The sequence below is a fragment of the Callithrix jacchus genome, chromosome 2 (genome assembly GCF_049354715.1).
Source record: "Callithrix jacchus isolate 240 chromosome 2, calJac240_pri, whole genome shotgun sequence".
In the NCBI taxonomy this organism is placed as follows: Eukaryota; Metazoa; Chordata; class Mammalia; order Primates; family Cebidae; genus Callithrix; species Callithrix jacchus.
This window is the reverse complement of record NC_133503.1, coordinates 173,344,655-173,362,113: the sequence shown is the minus strand read 5'-3', so window position 1 is coordinate 173,362,113 and position 17,459 is coordinate 173,344,655. Positions and strand designations below refer to the sequence as shown.

General features: G+C 44.2%; 1 protein-coding gene and 1 pseudogene across 20 annotated transcripts in view; both read left to right on the top strand.

Moving 5' to 3' along the window:
• Window positions 1–17,459, top strand: part of PDZD2 (PDZ domain containing 2) — a 471,153-nt gene that overhangs the window by 271,266 nt on the left and 182,428 nt on the right. The window lies entirely within an intron of this gene.
• On the top strand, window positions 6,187–7,232 carry LOC144581479 (translationally-controlled tumor protein-like; annotated as a pseudogene).

Below are 17,459 nucleotides of genomic sequence, written 5' to 3'. Positions count from 1 at the left end.
TTTTAGAACATTTTAATCACCCCAAAAAGAAACCCTGCATCCATTAGCAGTCACTCTTCCTCCCCCACAGCACTTCCCATTCCCTGGCAACCACTCATCTATTTGCTATGTCTCTGAATTTCCTTTTCTGCACACTTCATGTAAATGAAATCTATGTGGTCTTTTGTGACTGGCTTCTTTTCACTAAGCATATTTTCAGTGTTCATACAGGTGTGATATATGTCACTACTTCATTTCTTTTTATCACCAGATGGCAGTCCAGTGTTCTGTATTCACCAGGTGATAGATATTGGGGTTGTTTCCACATTTTTGCTATAGTAACTAATAAGAACATTCATGTTCAAGATTTGTGTGGACATAATGTTTTCGTTTCTCTTGGGTGTATACTTAAGAGTGGAATTGCTGGGTCATTTGGTAATTCTATGTTTAACATTTTGAAAAACTGTGAAACTTTTCTGACGTAACTACACAATTTTACATTCCTGCCAACAATGAGTGAGAGTTTCAGTTTCTACGCATCCTCACCAACGCTTGTTATTATGTCCTTTTTAAAAATTATCACCAGCCGGGTGAGGTGGTTTATGCCTGTAATCCCAGCACTTCGGGAGGCTGAGGTGGGTGGATCACCTGAGTTCAGGAGTTCGAGACCAGCCTGGCCAGCACAGTGAAACCTCGTCTCTATTAAAAATACAAAAAAATGAGTGGGGCATGATGGCAAGCCCTGTAATCCCAGCTACTAGGGAAGGCTGAGGGAGGAGATGAGCCGAGATTGCGCCATTGCACTTCAGCCTGGCAATAAGGGGGAAACTGTCTCAAAAAAAAAAAAAAAAAAAAAAAAAAACAACTATTGCCAATCTAATGTGTATGAAATGGTCTCTCATTGTGGTTTTGATTTGCGTCTGTCTGATAACTAATGATGTGTTACGAATCTTTTCCTGGGTTTATTGTCCATTTTTGTATATCTTCTTTGGAGAAACATCTGTTCAGATCTTCAGCCTGTTACTCAGTTGAATTATCTGTTTACTATTTAATTGTTACAGGGATTGATTTGGATACATTCTCTTTTTTTTATTTTTTAGACAGAGGCTCATTCTGTTGCCCAGGCTAGAATGCAGTGATACAATGTCCGCTCACTGTAACCTCCACCTCCCAGGTTCAAGCAGTTCTCCAGCTTCAGCCTCCCAGTAGCTGGTATTACAGGTGTGCATCATTACACTCGGGTAATTTTTGTATTTTTAGTAGAGATGGGATTTCACCATGTTGGCCAGGCTGATCTCCAACGCCTGACCTTAGGTGATCCACAATTTTATACTGCGCCCAGCCTGGATACATTCTTAACCCAATTCCCTTATTAGATATGATTTGCAAATATTTTCTCTCCTGTGGGTTGCTTTTGTCATTTTCTTGATGATATCCTTTGAAACACAAACACTTTTAATTTTGGGTTAGGCCAGTTTATTATTTTGTCACTTGTAGTTTTGGTTTCTTATCTGATAAGCCTTTGCATAATGGAAGATCATGAAGATTTATCCTTATTTTTTCTTCTAAAAGTTGTATAGTTTTAGCTCTTATGTTAGGTCTGTGATCCATTTTGTATTAATTTTTGTTAAAACTTATAATTTTATGCCAGGCGTGGTGGCTCATGCCTGTAATCCCAGCTACTCGGGAGGCTGAGGAAGGAGGTTCAAGTTCAATCACTTGAACGCAGGAGGTGTAGGTTGCAGTGAGCTGAGATCATGGCCCTCCAGCCTGGCTGACAGAGTGAGACTGTCTCAAAGCAACAACAACAACAAGAACTTAAAATTGTATTAGGGTTTTATTTCTTTGCATGTCAGTTTCTCATTGTTCCAGCACCATTTATGAAAAAGGTTTATTATTTGCCAAAAAACAATTTTGGCAAATAATAAAGTCTGATAAGGGATTTGCATTCAGCAGGAAAAAAAAAACGTCTTACAACTTGAAAGTAAAAATTGTACTTTGGGAGGCTGAGGCTAGTGGATCACCTGAGGTCAGGAGTTTAAGACCAGCCTGGCCACCGTGGTAAAACCCTGCCTCTACTAAATACAAAAAATTAGCCAGGCATGGTTGGCGCATGCCTGTAATCCCAGCTACTTAGGAGGCTGAGGGCGGGAGATTCTCTTGAACCCGGGAGGCAGAGGTTGCAGTGAGCCGAGATTGCACCATTGCACTCCAGCCTGGGAGACAGAGTGATACTCTGTATCAAAAAAAAAAAAAAAAAGTAAAAAGTAAATATTATTATGTAATTTAGAGGTAGAAAGAACAGGAAAGGCTGATGCCTGTAATCCAAACACTTGGGGAGGCCAAGGTGGGAGGATTGCTTGAGCCCAGGAGTTTGAGACTAGCCTGTGCAACATAGACCCTGTCTCTACTAAAAGTGCAAAAATTTAGCTGGGTAGGGTGGCACATGCTTGTAGCTCCAGCTACCCAAGAGGCTGAGAGATGACACGGTGAGCCACGATCACGGCACTGTACTCCAGCCTGGGCAATGAGAATGAGACCGTGTCTCCAAAAAATGGAAAGGAAAAGTTGTTGTAAATTCGAAAAAAACAAAAAGCTTTTTTTTTTAAAGATGGAGTTTAGCTCTGGTTGCAGGCTGGAGTGTAATGGCATGATCTCACTGCAGCCTCCACCTCCTGGGTTCAAGCGATTCTCCTGCCTCAGCCTCCCGAGTAGCTGGGATTACAGGCACCCACTACTACGCACAGCAGTTTTATATTTTTAGTTGAGACAGGGTTTCGCCATGTTGGCCAGTCTGGTTTCGAACTCCTGACCTCAGGTGATCTGCCCATTTCAACCTCCCAAAGTGCTGGGATTACAGCTGTAAGCCATTGCACCCCTCCACCTTTTTTTTTTAAGTATTTTGGAGCAATGTATTTCTTTCAACTGTGTGGGTTTCAATTAGCCAAAATACAAACAAAACCAAACCAGCAAAATAATAACCAGTAAGTCTTTATCATGAGATATTTATTCAACATTAAGTTAGGCCACTTCTTATACGCTCAATTATTAGTAAAAACTTATTACATCTACAAATTACAAGTGGGTGAAGGTTAGCATAGTGAAATCAGCTAGAAATGTTAAAAATCTGGGAAAAGTTTATTTAGTCAACAATCATTCAATAAACAAACATTTAATGAGCCCTTACTGTGGGCAAGGCTGCTCATAGTTGAAAGATTTCTTATCTTCCTTTTAAATTAACCGGTATTTATAAACATGCCAATACATTTTATTGCCTGAGAAAACAATTAATATTGCTATTATCATGACCTAGAGGCTGAGATGTGGAGATTTGAGTCACTGGAAGTCAACACTTGTTAATATGTCTTTTTTATTATTAGTAGTAGATGGTAAATATTATTGGAAAGGTACAGAGACAGAATTCCAGGCACAATTACATCAAATAAGGCTGAGGTATAGTTGAGCATTAGGAAAGAAGCAGAACATCTAAATGCTGCTTGTCTTTCAGATTCACCTATAAAATTATGCAAGTGAATCTGCTTTTACCCGAGGGAGTGAATTTGTGGTTTTGTTTTGGTTTTTTTTAGACAGAGTCTTGCTCTGTTGCCCAGGCTGGAGTGCAGTGGCTAGATCTCAGCTCACTGCAGCCTCCGCCTCCTGGGTTCAAGTGATTCTCCTGCCTCAGCCTCTCGAGTAGCTGTGAATACAGGCACCCATTTTTTTGCTTGCTTGTTATTTTTGGTAGAGACAAAGTTTCACCATGTTGGCCAGGTTGGTCTCGAACTCCTGACCTCAGGTGATCCACCTCCATCAGCCTCCCAAAGTGCTGGTATTACAGGCATGAGCCTCCGTGCCTGGAGGCTGAAATTGAGATAATTTTAATTGAGATGCCACACAAGTAAAATACACTTCATGTTACTGATGTGCAGTTGGTTATTGGTTTTTTGTTTTAGAGATGGAGTCTCCCCCTGTTGCAGAGGCCTGGGATGCAGTGATGCCATCACACTGTAGCCCTGACCTCCCCAGATTCAGGTGATCCTTCCACCTCAGTTTTTGTATTTTTAGTAGAGATGGATTTTGCCGTGTTACCCAAGCTAATCTGGAACTCCTGGGCTCAAGCAATCAGCCCATCTCAGCCTCCCGAAGTGCTAGGATTACAGATGTAAGCCACCACACGTGGCCTTAATTTCATTTTACCAATGATTTAGAAAATCTATTAAGAGACTGCAGCCAGCTGTAGACTCTTAATCAGGTAATCCCGGCTCTTTGGGAGGCCCAGGTGGGCAGATCACCTGAGGTCAGGAGTTCAAGCCTGGCCAGCATGGTCAAACCCCTCTCTACTAAAAATACAAAAATTAGCCAAGTATGGTGGCACGTGCCTGTAGTACTAGCCACTCAGGAAGCTGAGGCAGGAGAATCGCTTGAACCCAGGAGGCAGAAGTTACAGTGAGCACAGTTGCGCCACTGCACTCCAGTCTGGGCAACAGAGCAAGACTCCATCTCAAAAAATCAAAGAGACTACTTACACGATCTAGAACAGAATGTTTGAACATATTTTCCACCTTTGGGTGGGCTCATATCCAGTAAGAATTAGATTAAATATTATATATAAGTTTTAAAGGTTGTACTATCCATCTGGGTAGAATGCTTGGTTAGCCCAAGTTTATTATTGAGAGCCAAGAAGATGATCAATGCAAAGGGTTTTGTCTTGTTATAGTAGATTATTGTTTTGGTTACGATGACTTCTTAATGTTTTAAGTGGCCATGATCCTTACCTTTCTTTGGCAGGATGCCGTAACAAAATACTTTGTGGCTGAAATGACAAGACGTTTATTTTCTCTCAGTTCTGGAGACTGGGAAGTCTAATACAAAAGTACCAGCATGTTGGTTTCTGGTGAGGGCTCTCTTCCTGGGTTGTAGATGGCTGCCTTCTCACTATGTCTTCACATGGCAGGAGAAGCGAGCAAGCAAGCTGTCTGGCCTCTCCTCTTATGCAGGCACTAATCCAATCATAGGGTTCCTTCCCTGACCTCATCGAAACCTAGTTACCTCCCAAAGATCTCATTCCAAATACCTTCACATTGGGGGATTAGGGCTCCAACGTGTGTATTTTGAGAGGGGACACAATTCATAGTATTAGTCATAAATGACATAAAGGCTCTGGTCCATACACCCATCAGGGTTATTGTGCCTTTCTTTCAAGAGATCCACTAAAACCTACAGGTAGTGGATTATCAGGCCAAATTCATCAATCCATCCATTTCCCATGAAGTAGAGGACACTGGGAAATACAATATTTTCTTTTTTTTTTTTTTTTTTTTTTTTTGAGATGGAGTCTCACTCTGTCACCCAGGCTGGAATGCAGTGGTGCAATTTCAGCTCATTGCAACCTCCGCCTCCCGGGTTCAAGCAGTTCTCTGCCTCAGCCTCCCAAATAGCTGGGACTATAGGCGCCCGCCACCACACCTGTCTAATTTTTGGAAATACGGTATTTTCTATGTTTAATGTTTTATGCCTTAAGAAGAAAGTCTTGCTGTTTTAGTTGGATTTTCTTATCCCCACTCCCACTCCCAATTAACTGAAGACATAAGGAAAGGATCAGGTAAATAGAATTGAATAGCATCTTTATCCATGTTGGAGATTTTATGTATATGTATTTATTATTATTTTTTTATTTTGAGACGGAGTTTTGCTCTGTCACCAGGCTGGAGTGCAGTGGTGTGATCTCGGCTCACTGCAAACTCTGCCTCTTGGGTTCAAGCGATTCTCCTGCCTCAGACTCCCAAGGAGCTGGGATTACCAGATGGGGGCCACCACACCCAGCTACTTCTTATAATTTTAGTAGAGATAGGGTTTCACCATGTTGGCCAGAATGGTCTCAATCTCTTGACCCTGGTGATCTGCCAACCTCGGCCTCCCAAAGTGCTGGGATTACAGGCATGAGCTGCTGCACCAGACTGATTTTATGTATATTTAAAATGCCAATGCACAAAGATAGTTTATATTTCCTCTCTATTTCCTTTTATTTTGGTTTGATCCTTTTTTTGTTTGAAATGTAGGCAAGGCCTACAGTAGTCCAGTGAGCAACCAAGCCACCTGGATTCATGCTTTTCCCGTTACAGAACTGCTAGCTTTTTGTTTGTTTTGAGACAGTCTTGCTCTGTTACCCAGGCTGTAGTGCAGTGATCTCGGCTCATTACAGCCTCTGCCTCCTGGGTTCAGCAATTCTCCCACCTTAGCCTCCTAAGTAGCTCGGATTACAGATGTGTACCTCCTCTGCCCCACCCCCACTGAGTGCAGCTCTGGGCTCCTCTAAGGCAGCGCCACTGTTCAGCCACCATCATGATTATCTACTTGGACCTCATCTGCCATGATAAGGTGTGTTCACAAGATCCCAGAAATCTGACTGGCTGTGCTTGGAAGTGGAGGGGAAGACGGTCAGTAGGATGACACTGATGACTGGCTCATTGGTGGAAATGCCTCTGCCAAAGGCTCTGATGGTGAGGTATGGAAAGCATAGTAAATGGCTGTGGTGTTGATATGGTCACAAACCCTCACTTGCAGGAAACCTTCACCAGAGAAGCCTACAAGAAATACATCAGAGGTTACGTGAAATCAATCAAAGGCAAACTTGAAGAACAGAGACCAGAAAGAGTAAAACCTTTTATGAACAAATCAGGCACATCCTTAGTAATTTCAGAAAAGGTTCTGGCCTGGTAGGGTGGCTCACACCTATAATCCCACCACTTTGGGAGGCTGAGGTGGGCAGATCACTTGAGCTCAGGAGTTTGAGACCAGCCTTAGCAACATAGTGAGACCCTGTCCCTGCCAAAAATACAAAAAAATTAACTGGCTCTGGTGGTACACACCCGTAATCCCAGCTATTCGGGAGGCTGAGGTGGGAGAATTGCTGAACCCGAGAGGCAGAGGCTGCAATGAGCCGAGATCACTGCACCGCAGCCTGGGTAACAGAGGAAGACTCGTCTCAAAAATGCTGCCAGTTCTGTATTGGGGGAAGCATGAGTCCAGGTGGTGAAGTTGCTCTACTGGACTACTGTGAGGATGGGATGACTCAATATGTGATTTTCTTTGAAGATGGTTTAGAAATGGGAAAATGTTAACAGATTTGGCAGTTACTTTGGATCTATCACCTGTCATCATAACTGGCTGCCACTTGCTATCCACACAACAACAGGACTTAAGAAAAATGGGACTGATGTCATCTTGAGTTCTTCATTTATTTTGACCATGCTTTATTTGGAGTAGAGGCATTGTTTTTTAGAAAAACATGTAGCTTGTCTGAATATAAAATACGTTTAAACTCAAATCTAGCAAAAGTCAGGAGTGGGGATCATAAGAGCATTAATTTGGGGAGCACAAGGACATGTGGTTAAGATGCTTTTTGAGGCCGGGTGGGGTGGCTCATGCCTATAATCCCAGAACTTTGGGAGTCCAAGGTGGGTAGATCACAAGGTCAAGAAAGCGCCACCATCCTGGCCAACATGATGAAACCCTGCCTCTACTAAAAATACAAACATTAGCTGCGTATGGGAGAGGGGGCGCCTGTAGTCCCAGCTACTCAGGAGGCTGAGGCAGGAGAATCGCTTGAACCCGGGTGGCAAAGGTTGCAGTGAGCTGAGATCGCACCACTGTGCTCCAGCCTGGGAACAAAGCGAGACTCTGTCTAAAAAAAAAATGCTTTTCGAAAGCAGTTTGAATTTTCTATGCTGATTAAAAAAAGAGAAGAACATTTTCTTTTACCCTGTATAGTAAAATATAAGCCTCATACATAAGTAAGAGCTACAAAAAGGTTTTTGGCCAACATAAATATACAGAAACTATTTAGTATACTAATAGGATACAGTTTAGTTTACTAATAATACAGTGATATACATGAAATAGTCATGTATAGCTCTAATATTTCATTCACATACATAATTAAAATCACATTTAAAATTTAAATGACATTAATTTTGAATATTCCTTTTCCCACTCATATCGTTTATGAAGCAAATTTATTCAAATACTCAGAGCCACATTTTAAGTCAGCTGATTCAGTTTTCAGAGTGTATCACCCTCCATCTTTATTATTTGAAAGACTATAATATTTATATTTATGTATGGTGCTGCCACTGGACATTTTATCCAAGGCCACAAGTATTCATATAACCCTGACACAGTTCCTCCATCCCTTCATGGTATAATTGAAACTAGCTTACGTTTATGGATGCGTTTGCTATGTGCCAAATACTGTCATAGGTGCCTTACGTGTGTTAACTCATTTACTCAGAGAAATCTGTGAGATTGATGCCTTATCTCACTTTACTCACGGAACTAAGCTTCAGAAAGGTCAAATAACTTACTCAAAGGCACACAGCTCGTGAAAGGCAGAGCCAAGATTCAAACCTACCTGTGGAGCTCCAGAGTTTCTGCCTTTTTTTTTTCTTTGAGACTCTGACATCCAGGCTGGAGTACAGTGGTGCGATCTTGGCCCACTGCAACCTCCACCTCCCGGGTTCTCATGACTCAGACTCACGAGCAGCTGGAATTGCAGGTCCCTACCACCATGCCTGCCTAATTTTTTTTGTGTGTGGAGTCTCACTCTGTCACCCAGGCTGGTGTGTGGTGGTGCAGTCTCGGCTCACTGCAACCTCTGCTTCCTGGGTTCAAGAGATTCTCCAGTGTTCAAGAGATTCTCCTGCCTCAGCCTCCCAAGTAGCTGGGATTATAGGCACCTGCCATGACCCCCAGCTAATTTTTTTGTGTTTTTAGTAGAGACAGGGCTTCACCATGTTGCCCAGGCTTGTCAAACTCCTGACCTCATGATTCGCCTGCCTCAGCCTCCCGAAGTGCTGGGATTACAGGCTTGAGCCACCGTGCCCGGGCTTTTTTTTTTTTTTAATTTTTTTAGTAGAGATGGAGTTTCACCATGTCGGCCAGGCTGGTCTCTAACTCCTGATCTCAAGCTATCTACCCACCTCAGCCTCCCAAAGTGCTGGGATTACAGGCTTGAGCCACCGAGCCTGGCCAGCTCCCACTTTTAACCACCCTGTTACTCTGCTATGATAAAATAGAGCACTTAAGATGGTGAGATTATTCCCCTAGGAATAATTGTTAAACTTAACTTTAAATTGATTTCCCCCTCGATGTTAAACCAGTTGTGTCTAAGCATCTAAAAGTCCCATTGGTTAAGTATTAGACAGTTGTGTCTTCTCCAGATAGTCATTTTTCATCCGAAACAACATAACTGAAGGAGGTACATAATATAATTTGTACAGACTCAGCGGTATAACAGCTTCCTCTTTTATAAGGTGTTAGAGAAAATATAACCTTATATTTGACATGCATGCTATGTAAGCCAAATCAGCTGGTGACGATTTGATGGTATAGTTGTCCTAGTTCTGAAACAGCCACCGGTCACTCGGCACGGGACTTGGCCGTTTCCATATTACCTAGTTTTATTCTCTCTGAAACTCTGGAAGTGAAGTAGCATTGCTCTAGTTTTGTAGATGAGTCAGTTGAGGCTCAGACAATATAAGAAACTTGTCCAGGACAGTATAGAGTCTAGGGCAGTAGAGTTGACATTCAACCTTTGTGCAGCCACCGCTAAAGCTTCTGCTCTGTGGATGCCACCACGTGGCCTCACTGGGCATACAGCACTGGGTTCAGAAGCCCCAGACTTAACAGCACGTGGCCACCGCGTCACCCTGTCAGCTGGCTCCCACAGTTCTTCCAGCTTCCTTTCATTTCTCTGCTTTCTTGCTGAGTCTGGCAGGACTTCTGGCTGCAAACAACAGAAATTCCTGTAGCTAGTTTAAGCAGAAAGGGATGTATTAAAAGTTGTTGGTTAGGTGGTTCACAGAAGTTCTGGGAAGAACCGAGAATCAGGCTTGGATGTGATGGAGCCAGGAAAAGAGCCAAACCACACCGTGGGTCTGTTCTAGCAGAGAAATCACGCTGCCTCTGCTGGCTGCTGCATCCCCAAGAGCTGAAGGAATGAATGCCAGGACTGCACTTCTCTTCTGCCATGCTCCTCAGAAGGCCTGGATCATGATGGGTGACCCTTGCTGCCTCTGTCACTCACGCTGTGTCCAGGTTGCGCAGGGATGCTTCTTTTTTGGGAGACAGAGTCTCGCTCTGTAACCTAGGTTGGAGTGCAGTGGTGTGATCTCAGCTCACTGCAACCTCTGCCTCCCGGATCCCAGTTGAAGCAGTTCTCCTGTCTCAGCCTCCGTATTACCTGGGATTACAGGCGTGTGCCACCATGCCCAGCTAATTTTTGTATTTTTTGTAGAGATGGGGTTTCACCATGTTGGCCAGTCTCGTCTTGAACTCCTGACTTCATGATCCTCCAGCCTCAGTCTCCCAAAGCACTGGGACTACAGGCATGAACCACTGCACTCAGTCACTCTGGGATGCTTCTGATTGGTAGAAATAAGCTCACATGCCTACATTCTGGCTGCAATGGAATATGGTGGTTTCACATTTTCTGCTAAATGAGGATTGAGTGAATCAATCTACAGTGTCTACCGCTTAATCCACCCCCGTCCCAGCCCCAGCCCCAACCCCAACCTCGGCTCTTCCACACAAAGACCAGTGTCTTAGTCCATTTGGACTACTATAACAAATACCATAAATGAGATGGCTTGTAAATAACAGAAATTTATTTTCCACAGTCTGCTGGCTGGGAAGTCCAAGATCCCAGCATTAGCTGATACAGTGTCTGGTGAGGGTCTGCTTTCTGGTTCATAGATGGTGCCTTCTTGCTGGGTCTTTCTATGGTGGAAGAGGCCAGGTAGCTCTCTAGGGTCTGTTTCATAAGGACACTAATTCCATTCATGAGCCCTCTTCCTTCATGACCATATCACTTCCCAAAGGCTCCACCTCCTAAATCATACCTTGGAGGCTGAGGTGGGCCTCCCAAAATTTGTATGCTAAAATCCTAACCCCTAAGGGGGCTCCTCCAATTTTGGAGGAACACAGAGATTCAGACCATAATAGACAGGTGGGTACACCATTTGTGCCTTTATTCTCTGGTGCTTTGGCGAATACAGACTGAATTGAAGATTGACCTTTCTGTGCTCATCTAAGTGTAACCAAACCCCACAATTCACACACTAGAGAAGGTTCGCCTTGTTCTGTTTCTCCTCCTCTGGCCGTGGGGCTAACAGTGGGGCTAACGTGAGGGTCCAGTGTGAAAAACTGCTCAACCACTCAAAGGAAACCCACTCCATGGAGGTGTCTCTCTAGCATGGTGCTACTTTCTGAAGTTACGTTGCTTGTTTTTTGTTTTTTTAGTGGAGGAAGTCTTTCTTCTGAAGTCTGGTATCCTATTTGGAGTTCATAGGGTGAGGAACATAACCTTCTATTCCCATGTTTCTCTGAAGTTTGGGCTTTCATTTGCTGGGTCCCACATGCTGAGTGCAAGGATAACAAACGTACACAGTGAACAAAAGTGTAGCATTTTTTTTTAATATGAAAAACATGACATCCTTCTTTGAGGGTAAAGGTTTTCAGTTGCTTTTGAGAAAAGCGTCAGAAGTAAGCTCAAGATCTGAAAATAAAGGAGACTTGAAGAAAATATGTTGATGAGAAGAATAGTATCAGGCTGGATGTGGTGGCTCATGTCTGTAATCCCAGTGCTTTGGAAGGCTGAGGCAGGTGGATTCCTATGAGGTCTGAAGTTCAAGACCAGCCTAGCCAACATGGCAAAACCCTGGGCGTGACAGTGCATGTCTGTAGTCCCAGCCACTCAGGAGGCTGAGGCACAATTGCTTGAACCTGGGAGGTAGAGGTTGCAATGAGCTGAGATCACGCCACTGCACGCTAGCCTGGAAGACAGGACAAAACTTCCTCTCCAAAAAAAAAAAAAAACGAAAGAAACACAAAACTAAGATTTAGCCCACATCCTATATTACTCACTGACGGCATCAGGCAAATCTAATTCATATCTCTGCTTAGTTATCTAGTTGGTACAATTGGAAAAAAAAAATACAAAGGCTAAGACCCTAAGAGTTACTGTAAGAAATGTGCAGACTCTGGATGCAGTGTCTGGTTCATACTACTATAATGTTAATTTCTGGGCATTTTAGAAACTGTGATCCTGCTGGGTGGGGCCATTCCCTATGGCTTGTGCTGCCAGTGTGGGTTTCTGTCTTCTTAGCACATGGGTGGTTTACATCCTCAGGTGAATAAGCAGGTCAGAGTTGAAGGGGGAAAAAACAAATCTGCTTGTTTAACACCATTGTTTACTATGGCAGGGTTTAGAGCTTACGCAATATTAGAAATACAGTCATGAAGGATTTTAGTTTGCATTTTCTGGTTATCTTGAAGTCTTGGTTTTGCCAGAGGCTTGGAATATATGTATTAATTTTCCTTCAAGGTTCATTTAGCAGCAGCAAGGGAAGGAACGTTTGCATTTTAATTGGGTCCTTCTCCAACCTCTCCCCTACCCCCAGCACACACTCTCTACTGCTAAGAGCTAGAGCCAGATGTCACTCCCTGCCTCTGGGTGACAGGAATGTCATGTCTGTAACTCTTCAGTGGCTACCAACGCAACCACAGTGTGCCCCCATGAACTTCTCCAGTACCATGTGATCCCAGCATTAAACAGCGAATGAAATTCTCCACTCGAGTGGCACATGCTGACATGGCTCCAAACATAAAAACTTGGAGGTTTTTTCAAAATTAAAATGACTAGGTTAAGAAACTGCATTGTCATTCCAGTAAGTCAGAACTCAAGATTCTGATCCTGGCCAGGCGCGGTGGCTCACGCCTGTAATCCCAGCACTTTGGGAGACTGATGCAGGTGGATTATGAGGTCAGGAGTTCAAGACCAGCCTGGCCAAGATGGTTAAACCCCTGTCTCTACTAAAAATACAAAATTTAGCCAGGCGTGGTGGCGGGCGCCTTAATCCCAGCCACTTGTGGGGCTGAGGCAGGGAATTTATTGAACCTGGGAGGCAGAGTTTCCATTGAGCCAAGATCGCACCACTGCACTCCAGCCTGGGTGACAAAACGAGACTCCATCTCAAAAAAAAAAAAAAAAAAAATTCTGACTTTAACAGGGATCTCATTTTGAAAAGGAAAACTTTACGAGTAGATGAAATAAGTCTCAGAGTACAACTTTGAAACTTTCAGAGGACAAATGTCAATGTGAGAAAGGATGCCCCAATGAAATCTGGTGCCAGTGCTAATGTCATGTTCTTAGATGACGAACTGGAGAAAATGAATCAATGACAAAGGTGGTTTTTGTTCCAGGGGGTGGTCTTTGAAATTGAGTGTATGCTGTCTACAGGACCACTTCTTAACACAGAATTGACACAGAAAGCTGGTGAAGCAGACCTAAATTCAGGCTTAGCAGCCTCAGTAATTCTGACATGTGCTCATACAGGAATGGCGGTAGCATGAAATATTTACAGTGAGCCTGGCGGGGATTAGTGTATACAGAGGTTAAGTTCAGCAAAATGTAGGGGGTGGGGAAAGCTGTAAGTGGTGAAAAGGTTCCTAGTTGCCCCTGTGAGAGAAGCAAAGTTTTAGAGTTGAATTCCTCTTTCTTTTAGAAGTTGTAGGGGGTCTTCATTGTATACCTTTACTTGTTTTTCTTTTTTTTTTTTTTTTTTTTTTTGAGACAGAGTTTCACTCTTGTTGCCCAGACTAGAGTGCAATAACACGATCTTGGCTCACCACAACCTCCTCCTCCTGGGCTCAAGCAATTCTCCTGCCTCAGCCTCCCCAGTAGCTGGGATTAGAGGCATGCACCACCACACCCAGCTAATTTTGTAGTTTTAGTAGAGATGAGGTATCTCCATGTTGGTGAGGCTGGTCTTGAACTTCCGACCTCAGGTGATCCACCCACCTTGGCTTCCCAAAGTGCTGAGATTACAGGCATGAGCCACTGTGCCCAGCTGGATACCATTACTTTCTAAACAACAGAGAGTATATTGGGTGTTTCCAGAACTGTGCAGTGCTGCAAATGAATACTGGGACCAGATGGCACCTACCCTCCTAATGCCTGCATTCCAATTAGAGAAACATCCCTCACTTGAAGCCCCCACGTTATTAGATTGCTGCTGTCACATCCAGGCAAAAAAAAATGATAAGCCTATGGCATCTCCACTTGGCCCTTCCTATCAGACTCAGCCTTGTGGCCCCCAGATTCTGCTGACTCCCCAGTTAACCAGTTACGGACCTTCTGTGCTGTGGGGTGTTCCATAGAGACAGCAAACCCTGCAGCCAGGGTTTCCCAGTATTCCTTGCTGCTTGTCCTCTGAGCTCTTGACCAAAAGAACCATCTTTGTCTTACATGCAGACATTTCAGCCTAGAAGCAGGCAGACTCTCCAGGAAAGCCCTGCTCTGTCCCCAGGAGAAGGACATTTCTGGGTTTGGCAGAAAACATCCTGAAGGCTGGCAAGCATACCATTTGCTCTAGATACAGGCCAGAAAGTTTTAAAGACCCAGGGCCCAGGATGTGAGAGAAGGGAATTTTGATTTGTGTGTGTGTGTTAATTTTTTTTCAAGCGCTTACCCTGTGTAGAGACAAATACTATTTTCTGGTCTGTTTTTGAAAAACAGATGAAAGGATCAGTAGTATACAGACAGGTTAATATGCACTTGGCCTTTCTATCTGAACCCAGTCCTGATTTCATTCTGTCCATGGGGAAAACTTCCTTTTTACAGTGCATCTTCAGAGCGGGCTTTGTTCAGAAATCCTTTATTCAGAGCCTTTTGTTTTTAAGAGATTTATTGGAGATTGGTTTGGCAGGGGCTGTGAGTGTCAGATTGTACATGTGCTGGGGGCACGGTGGGAGAGAGCATTGGGTAGGGGCGCCATATGTGTTCCTGATGGTCGTGGGTGCTCATAGAGTTTAAAGACCGAATCTGTGGAAGGCAAACAATTGTTTTTGTTTTGATTTTAATGCTGGAATTTATTTTTCCATCTCGTTTTTTCTCCTGGACATTTTCTAGCTGGGTGTGTTTACAATATAAAAAGGCTTCATCATTGTGGGAAGTAGAAAAGTTTTTAAAGTTTCCTTTCTTATTTAAAATAAGCATGTAATAACTTCGTTAAGCCCTATCCTATGTAGCTGTTAGACATGCCATGCTTACAGCACTCCTTGTACTTTAACCAAGATACCTGTGCTGAATGGGCTCACTGGCATGTCCCAGCTCTCCATTGCTTTTAGCTACTTAGAAAAGTTTTCAGTTGTTAGTTGATTGGGTTTTAGTTTACATCGTGAGGTCTGGCTCCAGCCAATGGAAATCAGACACAACAGTAAGGACAACCCCAGATGTGTAAGGAATAAATTTGTGTGTTTTCCTTTGTTCGTTGTACTCTTGTGGCGAGATGGCTAGCCAGAGTACCCTTCCTGCAGTCCAGGAAGTAAAAATTGCGTTGCCGAAAAATCCTTTGTCTCAGTGCTGATTTTTCTTTGTGGCACGTCTATTTCCAACAGTCATTGGTCCATCCTGAAGTAAGGCATTGGTGTCTGTGTTGGTGGCTTCGGTTACCCTGCCTGGAGCGGGCTCGTCTCCCTGGGTGTCATTCAGAAACAGATGGCTGTATCCAGGGGTTGGCTTCTCTACTTCAGTTGCGTTTGTGTAGAGCAGGTTCAACCCCTCCTGGGGAGGGTGCCTTTGCATGCCCACAGTCAGTTGTAGAGGCCTGGTTCTACTCCCACTGGGTCCCTGATTGCCCTTGAGTAAGGGTTGAATGACAGTGCCCGTCCATCTTTTTCTTGCTTCATACTTGGGGTGCTGGCTGTCCCAGCCCAGCAAGTGAGGCCAGCTGAGCTGGGCGTGGTGTTCTTGTGCCTGCTGGTACCTTCTGATGTCCCAATTCAGGTACATCTATTTTTAGATTGGGCTTGCCCTGGCTTGAGTAGCACTTGAGCAAGACTGTGACCTTGCAGGTGTTCAGCTGTTTTCTTCACAGATCCCGGGTGTTCCCTGATTCTAACTCTTTGGAGGCCTTGTGCTCTGCACAAAGCCAGTGCAGCAGCCACTTGCCTAGCTGTTCCTGGGCAAAGACATTTCATCTAGCTAGAGATAAAATTAGTGTCCAGATGCCTGGGGAAGGGAGGGGCTTACAGACTTGATGGGACAGTTCACTTGAGTGAGTGTGAGCCTCCTACCAGCATCCGTCTCTATTAGCGAGAGCCCTGTGCTAACTGTCATCATGACAGGTCAGGTTTGTGTGAAACTATTTATAAACTCCATAAAACCATGTGCAAATGTGCGAAACTTAGGCTGGCAGGAGTGGAAGGAGGTCGATGAGGGACAGGTACTATCTCTTGAACAAGGGCGGGGACGCAGTATCTTGCCACACAAGATGAAGGGAACCAGATAGAGCTGGCAAGGGAGACAGGGTCAGCCAGTTGAAGGGGTCAGTGGCCACGGTCAGAAGTTTGCAGGAGATCCAGAAAACCCTTGGGAGCCACAAGATTAGGACGATTATTGCATCTGACACTTGCCAGGTAGAGAATATTGTAAACTTGTAGCCAAGGAGAGTTAAGAAGGAAATAAAAAGTGAGATCTGGATGGGTGCAGTGGCTCATGCTTATAACCCCAGCACTTTGGGAGGCCAAGGTGAGAGGATTACTTGAGACCAGCCTGGGCAACATGGAAAAACCCTATCTCTACAAAAGATACAAAAATCAGCCTGCATGGGTGCCTGCAGTTCCAGCTATAGGGGAGGCTGAGGCAGGAGCATCACTTGAGCCTAGGAGGTTGAGGCTGCAGTGAGACATGTTCACACCACTGCACTCCAGCCTGGGTGACAGAGCAAGACTCTTTCTCAAAAATAAACATAAAATAGCCCTTTCCATTGAAGGATGTGTAGAAATAAAAAAAATTCCGGAAGGATTTCCCAAGAGCTCAGAGTAGAGGTGCCCATGAGACTTGTATTAGTCTGTTCCCGCACTGCTCTAAAAACATACCTGAAGCTAGGTAATTTATAAAGAAAAGAGGTTTAATTGGCTCACAGCTCTGCAGGCTCTACAGGCTTCTGCTGCTGCTTTTTTTTTTTTTTTTTCGAGGTGGAATCTTCCTCTGTCTTGTCCAGGCTGGAGTGCAGTGCCGATTTCAGCCCACTGAAATCTCTACCTCCCAGGTTCAAGTAATTCTCCTATCTCAGCCTCCTGAGTAGCCGGTACTGCAGGTCTGTGCCACCACACCCAGCTAATTTTGTATTTTTAGTAGAGATGGGGGTTTCACCGTGTTGGCCAGGCTGGTCTCGAACTCCTGACTTAAGGTGAGGCACTGTGGCCAGCCAGTCTTCTGGTTCTGGGGAGGCCTCAGGAAACAGTCATGGCAGAAGGTGAAGGAGAAGCAGGCACATTTTAAATGGCTGGAACAGGAGGCAGAGAGCAAAGCGGGAGGTGCCTCACACTTTTTTTTTTCTTTGAGATGGAATTTTGCTCTTGTTGTCCAGGCTGGAGTACAGTGGTGCGATCTTGCCTCACAACCTCCACCTCCCGGG